The sequence below is a fragment of the Lipotes vexillifer genome, unplaced genomic scaffold (genome assembly GCF_000442215.2).
Source record: "Lipotes vexillifer unplaced genomic scaffold, Lipotes_vexillifer_v1.1 scaffold177, whole genome shotgun sequence".
Classification (NCBI taxonomy): Eukaryota; Metazoa; Chordata; class Mammalia; order Artiodactyla; family Lipotidae; genus Lipotes; species Lipotes vexillifer.
The window spans coordinates 1,661,324-1,671,816 of NW_006796206.1; positions in this window are offsets into that span (position 1 = coordinate 1,661,324).

Sequence of the window (10,493 nt, forward strand, 5' to 3'; positions counted from 1 at the left end):
GAATATGCATTATATTTATCATCAGAAGAATGTAATTTTTCTTTAAAAGTCCCTCTGCTATGTTTGGAAATTGGCTCTTCCAAGACTTGGTTAAAATTCATCAGTTGGGGCTTCCCTGGTGGCGCAGTGATTAAGAATCCGCCTGCCAATGCAGGGGACACAGGTCCGAGCCCTGGTCCGGGAAGACCTCACGTGCCGCAGAGCAACTAAGCCCGTGCGCCCACAACTACTGAACCTGCGCTCTAGAGCCCGCGAGCCTCAACTACTGATCCCATGTGCCACAACTACTGAAGCCTGTGCACCTAGAGCCTGTGCTCCGCAACAAGAGAAGCCACCGCAATGAGAAGCCCGCGCACCGCAAAGAGTAGCCACCGCTCACCGCAATCAGAGAAAAGCCTGCGCGCAGCAACGAAGACCCAACACAGCCAAAAATAAAATAAATTAAAAAATAATTTAAGGGCTTCCCTGGTGGCGCAGTGGTTGGGAGTCTGCCTGCTGATGCAGGGGACGGGGGTTCGTGCCTTGGTCCAGGAGGATCCCGCGTGCCGCGGAGCGGCTGGGCCCGTGGGCCATGGCTGCTGGGCCTGAGCGTCCGGAGCCTGTGCTCCGCGACGGGAGAGGCCACAGCGGTGAGAGGCCCGCGTACTGCAAAAAATAATAATAATAATAAAATAATAATAATAATTTTAAAAATGCATCAGTTACCTAAAACTTACTGGTCAGAAGTAGGGGTTGCCCACGTGAATCTGGCTTTTAAACCTGGATTTGCTACTTTCTGAAGGTGCAATCATGGCCAAATGACTTCATGCCTCTAGGTCTTGGTTTTCTTGCCTGTGAAATTAGGAAAACGGCAGGGCTGGCTACGTGGGGTTGCGTGAGGCTTAAATGAAATAAATCAGGGAAAGTGCTGATCTGAGCACCGGGCCCAACACCCAACAAGGGGGGTGGCACATAGGAACAGTGGCAGTGCTGGGAGAGCCACCCTCGTCCCCGTAGCACACAGGTAGTTTGTCAGTTTAACCGTGACCCTTCTTGCAGAGCAGAGAAGGGTTAGGAGTGGAAGAGGCTGAGGACCCGGGAGATCCTGAGCTGGTGGTAGATCCCGAGCTGATCCTGGCCCCATAGTCCTGTGCACAGAGTGGGAAGAACTGATATTCTTTGAATCCCAACCGAATTCCTTTGAGGAAAACTGCCCCACGTTAACTTTTCTGGACATATCATGTTCAGAGTAGCCAAACACCAGCTGCTGGGAGAACAAATCCTAATTTCCTGATGTGTATAGTGAAGTTACATTGTACTGACATAGTTTTGTATTTAATTTCCTTAGCGTTTTAGACACAAAGCACTCACCACAAGAAAGTAGAAATAAAAGGGAACAACTGCACAATGGGATACACGTGCTGATCTGAAGATGTCACTGAGAGTCTCATAAATACTCTATATAAATGCGTGTGTGTAACAAGGGAAATAAATATTTTTGCTTCCTAAGGCGTGCATCAGCAGTGTAATTGTCATTAGAAAATATAAAGTGGTGCTTGCTTTATCCATGCCACACTATAGTCCCTTATTTATATTTTTATGTCAAGCAATTCTGCCAAACTTAGCAAAAGGCAGCATTCTTTCAAAAAATTAAATAAGCATGGTTAAATTTCTATTTAAAACAATGAACATATTTCCAGCCACGCTGGGGGCAAAAGTCCCAAAGAATAGTTCAAAGCCAGTAAGACAATATTTTAAAACATTTAGCTAATTCCTAAATATCCCAACCAAACCAGAGATTACTGAATGCTAAAAAATTGTCTTTCTGTCTTTAGAACAAGCAAAATTAATTTCTCTTTGGACCTATTTCTACTTTAGTTTTCTTCCTTCTTTTTCTCATATCATCCCATATTTGTAAGAAGGTCCAAGAAATATTTTTTTTACAAATCTAACCTAAAGGTAATTCTTTATAGTGATTTGCAGACTGAAGTCATTGATTATAAGGTCAGTCTGTTTTCAGATTACAGTGTGGAAGAAAGCAACTTGTTAGAGAAGAGTTTTGTGTGATTTTTTTTATTTTGATAGATCAACACAGTGCTATGAACTCAGTATGTGCCTAATAAATACGTGTTAGAAAATGAGAGGGGTGACAAGAGAGGTGAGGAAGTCTTAGCAAAAACTATCAAAGTGACCATGTTCCTACACTTACCCATGTGCTTTTAAAATGTGGAAACCGTTACATCAGAATGAGGAAGAATAACGGTCTTCAACTTCTGTAAAAACATCAAAGTTGTTAAATTACCGTTATAGATTGAATGGTGCCACCCTCACCAAAAAAATGGTATATTGAATTCCTAACCCCTAGTATCTCAGAATGTGCCCTTATTTGGAAATAAAGTCATTGCAGATGTAATTAGTAAAGTATAGACAGTGTGGAGTAGGCTGGGCCCTTAATCCAGTACGACTGGGGTCCTTATAAGAAGACTTAACACACAAGGAGAAAGCCCTGGGACTGGAACTAAGCAGCTGTCAGCCAAGGACCACTGAAGATGGGCAGCCACCATTAATTACCTAGAGGAGGCAAGGAAGGCTCGACTCCCCTCCAGGTTTCAGAGGAAGTGTGGCCTGCCAACACCTGATTTCAGACTTCTGGCCTCCAGAACCGTGGGACGGTACACTTCTGTTGTCCTAAGCCACCCAGATTGTGGTACTTTGTTAGGTCAGTCCTCGGAAACTAATGCAATTAGTTTTACATATTTAAATAGTAGTTTCTTTTATTTATTTAAAATTTCATTTTAGTTTAAAATTTATATTCTTTTTTTTTTTGCGGTTGGCGGGCCTCTCACTGTCGTGGCCTCTCCTGTTGCGGAGCACAGGCTCCGGATGCGCGGGCTCAGCAGCCATGGCTCATGGGCCCAGCTGCTCCGCGGCATGTGGGATCTTCCCGGACCGGGGCACGAACCCGCGTCCCCTGCATTGGCAGGCGGACTCTCAACCACTGCACTACCAGGGAAGCCCCTATATTCTTTTTAAAAAAATTTTTTTGAAGTGTAGTTGACTTACGATGTTGTATTAATTTCTTCTGTTGTATTAATTTCTTTCTTTTCCACTATGGTTTGTCACAGGATATTGAATAGAGTTCCCTGTGCTCTACAGTAGGGCCTTGTTGTTTATGCATCCTATATATAATAGTTTGCTTCTGTTTATATTCTTTGTCATAAAATATCACATGGTCATAGAAGAAATCTGTACAGTCACATGTCCTGAAAGAAGGAAAAAAAAAATCACAGTTTCCATCCATTGAAAACTACTAAAATTTGATGTATTTCTTCCCAATTTTTCTTATGCATAGTTTTAAATTTTTATGCAACTATGACTATAATGTCACACCAGTTTTGTATAGTGATATTTCCGATTAACATGACAACATACATTTCTACATTTACTACAAACTTTTTGTAAGTATCCTTTAAGTTTTTCGATATAAGCAATGTTGCCCAGATTATTGTTGGGCAACTCTACTATCTTCGTCATTTCGGTCAGTCTTTTGGTGTTCATGAATGAAAAGTGTTTTTGATTATCTCATCAATTCTCTCTAAAGTGTGCTGTGTGAGAGACAGGAGGTAGGTTATTTCATAAAAAAACAGGTCATCAAATAGACCCTAAAAGGCCGTGGTCACACTCACATAGTCGGGAACGGGGACACAGGTGTTCCTCACATCTGTGTATGAGGTCTTGTTTGAGAGTGAAGCTTGTGCTAACTTAATGAACGAGCAGTTCGTGAATACTTGGTCCCATGACATCAGGCTGGGTGTTCTAACCACCGTGACAGTGGAGATTCCGGTAGAACACATCCAGGGCCTAGGTTCCTAATTTCTCCTCCTGTATTTTCTCTACTGCTCTGCTCAGGTCATGGCAATGATTTAGAAAGTGCCTCAAGTGCTTAGTTTTGAACTCAGCAGAACTAGATCTCCTAGATACCTGCCATGTGATCATGGAAATCTTGGTGCCAAGTATACTTTAGCTTGTGATTTGCAAAATTTTCTTAGCAGTGAAAATCTTGTCTTAATAAACTATTACTCATATTCCCAATGTCTAAAACATATAAAAGCAGAACCGGGCTGGTGGAAGGAGGAAGGGCCGGGCAGTGCGAGCTCAGGGGTCCCCTTACGAACTCCTCTACCTCCCTTGGGAAATCCAGGGAGACCCTGGGAACACAGTTTGCAGAACAGAACACATACTCCAGCTCTTTATCCACTCTGCGTGGAATGGCCACGCAGAAAGGGACTTTCTTAAGGTCCAATGTATGTAAAGAATTATGAGTTATCAAACATTGCTTTTCAATTTTTCCGAGGCCACTGGTTCCCTCTTCTGAGTGACTGCCTCATTCCCAGTTCCTGGAAATTTCAAAAGTGGCTGTATGTTGAGTCCATACCCAGATCACTCCCATTTCAATTCCTCTTGCCAGTTACTGGCATCCCACATGCTCTGCCTTTTCTCCTCTCTGTAGAGCTAAAAAGCTAAGCTGTGATTTTAAAGGCCACTTTTGGGTAGCACTTCTCCGTGAGTACTGTTTGAACGCTGAATACATTTTTTACAAGCAAGGCGGCTAATAATAATAAGTTCTAAAGCAATAAAAGATGCAATTCTATAAGTCTTTCCTTTTTGTGACTCTGAGCTGCATTTCCAGGAGACCTCAAGACTCCATGCTGATCCAGACACATTTTCTTGTTCAACTTTTCCCCTCCCCCACCCCTCAACCTCCAACTAACCTCAAGGAGCTGTCTGCAGTCGAGAATTAGGACAAACCCAGGTGATCCAAGTCAGTCAGTCATGGCTGGCCTCTTGACCTGGCCCTGACTACATTTTCTAAACTAGCTGCCCACCGAATATGGAATGCAGACAGGGAAAAGGAGATGAAGATGATAATTATGTTTATTTAAGAGAACAGGACAGGCCTCACATTTTGTAATTCATCCATGGCATTTGCAGTTCACAGTTTCTCACTGGCATGCCACCACTTAATCTTTTATCATACGGCATATTTTAGGAGATTTTGAGGCTGGAGTCACTATAATTAACTTAGAACTACAAATCAATAGGCTGGACCAGCTTGCAGGATCCCTAAAGGAGACTTGTGGTTCATTCGCTGTTTTTTTAAAATTTTATTTATTTATTTTATACATCTTTATTGGAATATAATTGCTTCACAATACTGTGTTAGTTTCTGTTGTACAACGAAGTGAATCAGCCATATGTATACACATGTCCCCATATCCCCTCCCTCTTGAGCCTCCCTCCCACCCTCCCTATCCCACCCCTCTAGGTCATCGAAAAGCACTGAGCTGATCTCCCTGTGCTATGCGGCTGCTTCCCACTAGCTACCTATTTTACATCTGGTAGTGTATATATGTCCATGCTACTCTCACTTCGCCCCAGCTTCCCCCTCCCACCCCATGTCCTCAAGTCCATTCTCTATGTCTACATCTTTATTCCTGCCCCTAGGTTCATCAGTACTATTTTTTTTTTTTTTAGATTCTATATATATATATGTGTTAGCATACGGTATTTGCTTTTCTCTTTCTGACATTCTTCACTCTGTATGACAGACTCTAGGTCCGTCCACCTCACTACAAATAACTCAATTTCATTTCCTCTTATGGCTGAGTAATATTCCATTGTATATATGTACCACATCTTCTTTATCTATTCATGTGTCGATGGACACTTAGGTTGCTTCCATGTCCTGGCTATTGTGGTGCTACAAAGGGATAAACTTGATTATGACTGACTCCTTTCTAATGGCGCTTCTGATACTCATTGAGGCACATTGGCCAGAATCTGATACATCATATTCAAACTCCAGATTCTAACATTTCAGTTGTGACCTATTCAGTGGGTGAGCATCAGAGAGGCCTGCTGCTCTGGTCACTTTCTAAGATTTAGCTGCAGAGGCTCAGGAGACAAATATGGGTTCAAATATAAATAAGCCTGTTGTCTCTTCAGCTAGCAGGCCTGGCTTGTCCTTCCCTCAAAGCCCCTGATTCCTGTTGCCGGACCACCTATCAAAACCCGACATACCTGATAACTATTTAATGTCCCCATCTGGCTTCTCCCAACCACTTCCTATGGCTCCCATCTTGATTTCTAAAGCTGTCAGGCTACCTCTGACCTCATTTTTGAGGCCCCTTGCAGAGTTTTGCAGGTTAAGGACTTTTCGTGGCTGAACTTGATTTAAACAATCCTTACATATAAAATATAAATTTACAAAAAGGATAAGTTAAGGGAAGTAATTCTTTTTATAAAAGATTTCAAATAGGTCTCTAAATAGCAAGTTCCTCTGCATTTAAAATATTACTTTTTAAAAAATGTTGACAGGGCTTCCCTGGTGGCGCAGCGGTTGAGAGTCCGCCTGCCGATGCAGGGGACACGGGTTCGTGCCCCGGTCCGGGAAGGTACCACACGCCGCGGAGCGGCTGGGCCCGTGAGCCATGGCCGCTGGGCCTGCACGTCCGGAGCCTGTGCTCCGCAACGGGAGAAGCTACAACAGTGAGAGGCCCACATACCGCAAAAAAAAATAGAAAAAAAAATTGTATAGAAAATAATTGTAGAGGCTGAACTGGTATTATTTTCCTACGGTACACATAGTAAGGCCAGTCTGCATTGTCTAATTTCCCTACCATCTAGGTACATCCGGCCCAGCTGCCCAGTGAACACTCTGCTCACTGGCGCATCTCCATCCCATCTTCCTTTTTCCGTTTTGTTTTGGGGGTCTTTTTTGGCCGCACCCTGTGGCATGCAGGACCGACCAGGGATTGAACCTGTGGCCCCCTGCATTAAGAGCACCGAGTCCTAACCACTGGACCGCCAGGGAAGTCCCATCCCATGTTTCTTTTTCCCTTTTCATTCACTTGTGCTTCCCGGGACCATCTCCCACATAAACTACCGGCACCCAAACCTTTGTCTCCAGATCTGCTTTTGGGAGAGATCTGAGCTCACACAATTTCCTCATCACAGCAGTGGCAACTGCACGGCCCTGGTAGCTGGGGTACGATGTCTGTCTCGCCTCTGGTCTGCTTCATCTTCTTCCTTTTTTTAAAAAAATTAGTTAATTGTATTTATTTATTTTTGGCTGCGCTGGGTCTTCGTTGCTGTGCACGGGCTTTCTCTAGTTGTGGCGAGTGGGGGCTACTCTTTATTGAGGTGTCAGGGCTTCTCATTGCGGTGGCTTCTCTTGTTGCAGAGCACAGGCTCTAGGCGCACAGGCTTTGGTAGCTGTGGTGCACGGGCTCAGTAGTTGTGGCGCACGGGCTTAGTTGCTCCGCGGCATGTGGGATCTTCCTGGACCAGGGCTCGAACTTGTGTCCCCTGCATTGGCAGGCGGATTCTTAACCACCGCCAGGGAAGCCCTGCTTCTTCTTTTGTTACCCTCTGATCTGCTTCTGCACCCCAAGCCCTCCATCCTGTTGTGCACTAGAGGAGTTACTTCCTTTTAATTCAACTGATAGACTAGTTTAAAAAGATTCTCTCCCAGTGCTCAAAGATGGCCTTTAAATGGCTGAGCTTGGCTGCTGAATCTCCAGCATGCCACGTGTTCTACTAACTTTCATTGCTCATGTCAACCCTCTTCTACTCGGCTAGGAGGTGTGAACAGTTCCAGGGCTGAGGCCAGGTTTCTATAAATCTGAGTCTCTAACATCCCAAGAGGGCTTTTCAATCATTTCCACCCAGTCCCGGGTGTTAGAAAACTGAGGGGCAGGGAGGGTGAGCATTTGAACACTTTGTCCGTCAGAACTCAGATCTCTGACTCCTAAACCTCTGCTTTTCCCTTTCTGAGCTTCTGAACATATCTCACCCTCGTTTCCTTGTTCGACTCAATTCCCCTTGCTGATCACTACTTCCATCGTTTATTTCCAGTTGCTCTTAAGTCTTCAATGATCCTGAGCCCTTGAATTACATTCATGCAGTCCAGTTTCATGGCTCTGTGGCCCCCCCCTTCCCCTGCCCCATTCTGAGGTTGAAAATCAACTTCTACCAACATTTTTGCAACAAAGAAAAAATGAGGAAATAAGTAAAGTGATGTCTGGGGGACTGTCATTGTCCACCTCTTGCATAATTAAGCTTCCTCTGGAATTTCTGTGACTGGAGGGGAGATGACTGCCAGTGTACACTGGGAAGATGCATATTTGTATCCATGGCTTGCTGAACTCAAGAGCCTCTCACCTGCCATCTGAGCTCTCCAAGGCCAAGGCTTTACACATTTCCTAATGTGTAAAGTTCTTGACTTGACTGATAATCCGGGTTCTGCCCAGGCCTTGGTTTTGTCGTCTGGTCCCACCTAACCTGCCTGGCTTTCTCCGAACTGAGTCCTCTTGCCCAGTGTGGCCGGTTTCCTCATTCTCTCAACTCCTCATTCTTTGTCCAAGCAAGCTATTTTTTCCTCCAGCCTAAAATGCCAGATTGTTATTTATTTTCCAAATTATGAACTTGATAATCTTTTTGGATGGGTTTATTTGTGTTCTCAAACAGATGCTGGAGGACAAGGCCCTGACAAATCTGCTTCCCAGTGTCACGTAGGACACATGGCTTGTTATGGACTGAATGTGTCTCCTCCTACTCCAACCCTGTATGTTGAAACCCTAACCTCCATTGTGGCTGTATTTGGAGATGGGGCCACTAGGGAAATAATTAAGGTTAAATTCATAAGGTCATAGGGGTGGGACCCTGATCTGATAGGATGGATGTCCTTATAAGAAGAAATACCAGAGAGCTTAGCGTTCTGTCTGTGACACTAGCACTGAGGACATAGCCAAAAGGCAGTCTTCTGCAAGCCAGGAAGAGAGCTCTCACCAGGAACCAAATCAGCTGGAACCTTGATCTTGGACTTCTAGTCTTCAGAACTATGAGAAAAGAAATTTCTGTTATTTAGGCCACCCCGTCTGTGTAATTTGTTATGGCGGCCTGAACTAATACATGGCTGTTGACTGAGAACATGGTCCCCAGCCTCTGAGCTGGGCAGGTGTACACTGCTTCTGCATGAAAAGTTAACAATCTTTGCAGAGTCCAAAACCAAACCTTCCTTTGCTACCACGATTCAGGGACTTCCATCCTTTCCTCTGTTTGTGACAGCATCCTTGCAAGCGTGAACAAGGCTCTGAACCACAAGCAAATCTTTTAACTCTTCGTCTATTTTGCCTCTGGCCTTCCATTAGATGCCAAGTCTTAAGAGCATCTCCTGGCTGAACACTTGTATCTCCTTTCTCCAGGCCTTAGTACCCTGGCCTGCGCTCTTGAGATGGCCTTTTAACTGTCCTTACCCCTGTCTTTACGTAGTGTACAGAAGAGGAAATGACGGAGGCTCAGAACTTAAGTAACAGGTGCCAGCTTGCGTAACTGGTAAATAACAGAACTAGGTTCGGTTTTGCCCCCAATACAGCATACTTTCCACTAGACCTGTTTGGTGCTCTTTCCAGCTAGCTAGAATTGATAATGTTCCGACTTAAACAACAGTGATTTATGAAACTGTCCTACATCCATTAGCAGACTGTAAGCTCTGTCCTGATCTTCCTGATATCCCGGGCAAGGGCTAAGCCAGTGCCTTGCCCTGGGTAGGGACTTAAGAAAAGGTACTAAATTGAAAGTAAGAAATAATTGTCACAGTGGTAATATGGGAAAGGGCAGCTTAGGAGAGAGATTTAGAGAAAGCTGGTAGAAAGAGGAGTCGGTTTCTGAATTGAGCTTGAGGTGATGAAGAGAATTTGGCTAGGCAAAGAAGGGGTTGGTCTGGGGTTGGTCTCAGTGTCATGAAGTTAGAGTTGAGGCTGTGAACCCGTGGAAGGAGGCTGGCTTGGAGGGCCCTGGCGTTTCTGCATTGGGTTCAGCTGTAAACCCCAAGCAAGTCAATTAATTTCTTTAGACATTGGTTTCCTAATGTGTAAAGTGGGAAAAGTAAGATTATCTACCATTTGGGGTTAATGTGAAGAATAAGGAGATAGTATACGTAAAGGATTTAGCACATTGTTTCGACCCAATACCTGTTACCTATTATTAATAATAAATACTACTAAAATATTATTACTAGCACTGTGGTCTGAAAGTTCACACGTGCACCAATCTATCTGAGTAAATTATTTATTTATACTCATAGATAATTCCATTGCTGTTGGTAGATTAAAAAACAGAATTATTTAAAGCTACCACTAAATTCATAGGAACACTTTGGTTACTATGATTTTCCTAATCAATGGACTCCAGGAGTCCATGAATATATTTTAGCCTTATGAGAGATTCTCACAGTCGAAAATTTCGGAGGGACTTCCCTGGTGGTCCAGTGGTTAGGGCTTTGCCTTCCAGTTCAGGGGGTGCGTGTTCAATCCCTGGTTGGGGAGCTAAGATCCCACATGCCTTGTGGCCAAACAACCAAAACGTAAAACAGAAGCAATATAGTAACAAATTCAATAAAGTCTTTAAAAATGGTCCACATCAAAAAAAAAAAAAAAAAAAAAAAAAAAAAA